Below are 6,180 nucleotides of genomic sequence, written 5' to 3'. Positions count from 1 at the left end.
CTCAGAACAGATTTTAACCATATTTACCCACACAAAAAGAACTTAATAAAAAACCAAACAAAACCATTTTTAGTATCAAACCAAATAATATGATGATCTTTTAAATGTGTTAATTTGGTTCTTGTCTAAGCACAGACTATGTGAATGATAAAATATCAAAGGGATTTTTTTCCTTGCCCCCAAACTGGGCTCTGCGCTCTTCACACCCTGGTTCATACCAGTTTCCACAATTCAACCAACACATTTTCAGCCCAGGATCTACCATTTATCACTGGTTAAACAACAAATCCTACTACCTAAACCAATCTCTGCAGCCTCATGTCCCACATGCACTGTTACAGATCCCTCCTCATTCACCTGTGGTCCTGCCTCAGTAGACCACCTGACATTTCCCAGACCTGCCAGACTCTTTGACACCTCCCCGTGCTGCTTTCCACACCAGAAATGTCCTCTACCCACCCTTGAACGTAGTGAAATCCTAATAAGATCCAGTACCAGTTACGCAACACAATTTCTTTTAACAAAACCTGGCAGAATGAACCGCATTCTTCTCTCCATCCTTAAAGACGCTCTTCTTATACCTACTCTAGGAACTACTATAAAACCATGTGCTCCTTAAAGATAGATCATTCTTTAGCCATCATCATATCCTGATCAGCTAAGAGAGTGCTATATTAGTTATCTACTGCTTCAAAACATTTACCCCAAAACCTAGTGACTGACTTAAAATGTCATTCATTATTCCACAGTTTTTGTGAGTTAGGAATCCGGGCATGGGCTCGGTCTTCCAGCTCTGGATCTTTCATAGACTACAATCAAGGTGCTGGCAGGGGCCATAGTCTCATTTGAAGGCCAGCTGGGAGTGGACTTGCTTTCCAAGCTCACTCCAGTGGTTGTTGGCAAGATTCAGTTCCATGTCAGCTGTTGACTAGAGGCCTTCCTCAATATCTTGCCACCTGGGCCTCTCCCTAGGGCAGCTTGCAATATGGCAGCCGGTTTCATTAGAGCAAGCAGGTGAGAAGGGAAGAGAATGTCCACAAGAGACAGAGGGCTAGCAAGACAGAAGTTAGAGTTTTTTGTCATGGCAGCAACATCCCAATAGAAATGTGCCTTATTCTATTTCTTAGAAGTGAGTCACTAGGTCCAGCCCACACTCAAGGGGAGGGTATTACACAAGGACATGAATGCAAGCGTTTGGATCATTGAAACCTTTGTCAAAAGCTACCTCCCATAGACGTGTCACATAGTAAGCACTCAGTAAGAATTTATTTATAAAAGTAGAAAAGAGACTTTTCTTCATATATCTTTACTTATATGATCAATTCCATGAACTTTAAGTTTACATAATAATAAAATTATGAAAAGTTCATTTACAGAAACACATTTTCAAAATAAGTACTTGCATGCAAATAATCGATTTTGAAGGGAAAAAAAAAAAAGACTTGCCAATTCTACCAAAATCCTCTTAACCATAAAATTTAGATCAAAACTTTACAGATCTTGACGGCTATGACTGACTTGCTTTCTAGAGGTTTGGAAGAAGAAAAAAAAAATAGATAGCTAAACAGGAAAGATGCTGAAAATGTAGCAAAATATTAACAACTGGGTAATTTAGATGAAGCGTATATGGATGTTTCATTGTTTGATTCTTTCAACTTCTCTGTAGGTTTTTGACATTTTTCAAAATAAAAAGTTGAGGGAGGATTTTCAAGAAATGTTTTATGCATTACTTTAAATGGCTTCTATAGCTTGTGGTTATACAAGCGCTCCCTCATAACCTAACAAAAGCATCTCAAAGGTCATTGAATGAGAAATTTTAATAAGTAATACCAGCTGTTGTAACTAACAAACCCAGCCACTCAATGGCATCACGTGATAAAAGTCTTTCTCATTCTTGTTATCATCAGTGTGGGGCAGCTGTCCTCAATGACTCCCATCCACACACTATGACATCTCCAACACATTTCAGAAGAAGGTGTGTGGATGATTACAAAAAAAAGATTTTTATGACTAGAACTGAAATTGGTACCCATCACTTCCCCTCATATCCCATGGACCAGAAACCATTGAAATGGACCCAACCCAACTCTAAGCAAGGCCAGGCCATGTGGTCTTTCCGTGTGCCCAGGGAAAGGGGGCAAACAGGTGACTGCCTAGCCAGTCTCTGACAGAAGAATGCGGTCATTCCAGTTGCTCTCGTTGTAGATAAAGAACCAAACCTTCTTTAAATAAAGCTTACAGTACAACAAGTTCCTGACAGAAACTAAAATACAGGCATACTGGCTCTCAAGTTAGTAGTTTGACAATGATTTCCCAGTCCTGGGTTGCTTAATGAGCAAACTAGTAGCTTGAATTAAGTTGTATCATGCTCCCCAGGCACTGCTTTCAACTAGTTACAATTAAACCTAAACAGCATCACTGTCTTCATTCAGGTATGTTGCCATTTTAGGAGGTTGAAGTCCGTCCAATCCAATCTTTTTTTTTTTCATTCAGGCCAGATGAAGCAGAGTTTCATTAAGAGCCTCGCTTTGAAGCAAATCTTTTTTTGCTTATATTGGCTAAAAATATTTAGCCAAGCCAAAATAGAATTCAATCTCTATTGATGAGAAAAGTAACCACTATCTGCATTCTGAGTCCAAACTCTCTCTTATTTGTACCAGAGACTCCAGGAGAGCAAGGGGGTGGGGGAGGTCAGGGAGGAGATGAGAGGGAGAACGTGTGGAGGGCAGCCAGAAGAATAATTAGAAGACCTGTCCAAATTTACACTGGTCTTTTAGCTGATGTGTTTTCATTTCAGTCCAGATGCTTTTAACAGATTCAAAAAATTTAGCATTCTCATGTAAGTGGGTGGGGAAAAAAGTATGAAAATATTATGCTATGTCTTTTTATATGCTTACAGTAGAAATAGTCAATGCAAAAAAATTCATGGGTGTGTGTCCGTGTGTGTGTGTCTGTGTGTGTGTGATGTGTCCAACAAAAGAAACCTTGTCTGCTAATATTGAACAGACTGGTGTAAAAAAAGAAAAGCTTATAGATAACAACTCTACCTTATGGATGGTCTACATTAGCACAGCAAGAGAAAGGGAATCACACCTCTGCCTCATGAATAATGGATACAACATATTGAGCAATGCAATCTTTCTTTAATTGTTAGCATCTTTCCACCAATAGAAATATCGGAGACAACCAAACACATACAAAAAGCGATAGGACTTGTGGTTATACACGTGGATGGTGGAGGGAAGGGGAAATTGGAGAAAGGTGGTCAAAAGGTACAAACTTCCAGTTACAAAATAAATAAGTGATAGGGATGTAAGATACAGCAGGATAACTGTAGCTAACACTGTTGTAGGATATACAGGAAAGTTGGTAAGAGAGTGCATCCTGTGAGTTTTCATCACAAAGAGAATCTTCTTCCTTTTTTCCCTTTCCCTTTATTTTCTTCTTATCAATATCTATATGAGAAGATCAATGTTTGCTGAACCTCTTATGGTATTCACCCCACTGTATATGTAAATCAAGACATCATATTGTACATTTTAAACTTATGTGGCAATATATGTCAATGACTTCTCCAAAAACTTGGTGGGGAGGGGGGAGGGTGAAGAAATATCAGAGAGAAAACTCTAGGACCTAATAAGTACACATTTTGTTACATATGGAAGAATTTGAGGCCAAGGGTATCATGTAAGTATTAATTATGCTTGTACCTTCTCAATATCATGGGTACCAGGCAAAAAGAAGACTTTAGCAGAAGGGCAACTATAATGTTATCAGTGGGGGTGCCTGGGTGGCTCAGTTGGTTGTGTCTGACTTCGGCTCATGGTTTGTGAGTTCAAGCCCCACCTCGGGCACTGGGCTGACAGCTCAGAGCCTAGAGCCTGCTTCAGATTCTGTGTCTCCCTCTGTCTGTTCCTCCCTCACCCATGCCCTGTCTTTCTCTGTCTCTCAAAAATAAATAAATGTTTAAAATCAATAAATAATAAATAAATGAACAAATAAAATAATGCCAGCAGTGTCACTGCATTACATCAGAGCATGAATTCCTTGTCACCGACTTGGATCCCTTGGTTTAAGTGGCTGAACTCCAAGAGGGTTTCAAAGATAAAAAGGCAATCATTTCTTCCATATTTTTCTGTGCAAGGCATAAACTGAGACTATTTTGCTGTAATTCATAAATCCTTTAATTTGCTCCAGGAGCAAAAATACATATCTTTTTATTCCAATCTGATCACAAGTATACTCCTATTTATTTCCAGTTGTATAGGAAAGAAGGTACATAATTAAAAAGACCTGAGACTCAGAGACATGAAAACCAGGATTACTTGTAACCGCCATAGATATGACTTAAAATCGTAGGGAAGGTTCCATGCCCCTAATAGTTCTCCCACACTTCTGAGAAGTGGTACTTCATCCCTATGCTTCCCAAATTCCATTTATTTAGAGTAGAGCTTTGTAAACCCATAAATCTCCTGAAATTGTATGCAAAAATGTGTAATTTTTTTATGAGCTTGTGACATTTTCCTGGGGAGAGTATCTAGGGCTCTCATCAGATTCTCAAAAGGAGCTCTGAGCCCACTAAAACTAAGGCTCTGGACACTTTGGTTAATAAGCTCTTCAAATGCAAATCACCCTTGGAAGTTCTAGCGATGCCTTTGACACAAGCAGTTCCCATAGGCAGGTCAGCATTTGGCACACGCATGTGGGAATTTGTACCAATAGTCAGCCTCCCTCTTAGGTACATTTCTGATGACTCCAGGTTGGGTGAATGAGATGCTCAGATTTCACAGACCTGTATGCCAGCAGACACTGCATGGTTTTCACTCTGTAGTCTCTTTTCAGAAAATTTGCTGACCAGACACTCTGGTCACATTTCTCGGGTTTCTCACCAACCCTGCAAAGTAGCACAAAAGCGCTGGGCAACTTAAAGCCTACAGTCCCTGAGCTTCTCTGATAGTTGACCTAGAACATTTCACACAGAATGGACAAATCAAAAAGAAAATTTAAGGCTTTGTCAAGTTCCTCCATGTGAAATTGGATATTTGACAGAGTAGGCTTAAAAATATTTTAAAAGTTCCAGGTAGCGTTAAACAACCTTGGTCTCTTCACATACATGGTGCAGTTGACAATTTTATGTGTAAAATGGTAGAATAAAAATGAATGTTATAGTATTAATGAATTGTATCTTCTAAAAGTATATCCCATTTAAAAAATAAATGTCAGTATGAAGTTGCCAAGTGTCCTGAATTAGGCTGGCCTTTTTATTTTAAGTTTATTTATTTTTGAAAGAGAGAGAGGGAGGGAGCGTGTGCTTGTGTGTGCTCAGGCAAGGAAAAGGCAAAGAGAGAGAGGGAGAGAGAGAATCCCAAGCAGGCTCCACACTGTCAGCGCAAAGCCCAGCGAGGGGCTCAATCCCACAAATCGTGAGATCATGACCTGAGTCGAGATCAAGAGTCAGACACTTAAACCACGTGCCGGGTTTATTATAAGACTATACATATCATACTTTTATTATAAGACTATACATATACTTTAAAGCTATTAAGCTGTCCTTTATCTTATGCAATTATTGTGGTAGAAATTGAATAGAAAAGATAGCAATTCAAAACTTTCTAAATTCCCCTGATTCATAAAATTCAAAAGCCTAGCATTGAGTTATACCATAATGTGACTTTACTTATCGACTGGATTTCCTACTCAGAGGGCTAAGCGCACTAGAGAAGAAAGGGGACAGTAAGGGGAGAAAGAATAAACAGAGGCAGAGATGTTTTGAAGGCTAGAACCCTGAGGGAGGGCTGGCACAGGTGGGGCATTCTTGTGGTGTTAGAGAGGTCAAGGTCAGTGTGAGGGATCTGGGGACCTGGGGACGTGAGTGCCAAGAGGGAAGCGAGATGTCCCCCCAGAACAAATTCTGTCTCTTTTGTCATGTTACCAATGACCTTCCCCGGCCATCAGGGTATATTTGTGGTAATCGCTGCCTAACAAAGGTAAGAGCCGGTGCCTTCATCCCAAAGACATCTTGAAGGTGTTATAGTTTATATAAATGTAGAAGTTGTATTCAGAAAAGATAATTTGATCTGTTTATTTATAAAGACTTCTAACAAAATTATTTTTATTTTACTTTCATAGCTCTATCCCTCTGGGGACATTTTAATATCTATAGAGAAACAGAGATGTTGC

Source organism: Neofelis nebulosa, chromosome 3 (genome assembly GCF_028018385.1).
Source record: "Neofelis nebulosa isolate mNeoNeb1 chromosome 3, mNeoNeb1.pri, whole genome shotgun sequence".
Classification (NCBI taxonomy): domain Eukaryota; kingdom Metazoa; phylum Chordata; class Mammalia; order Carnivora; family Felidae; genus Neofelis; species Neofelis nebulosa.
Note: the sequence above shows the minus strand (reverse complement) of the source record.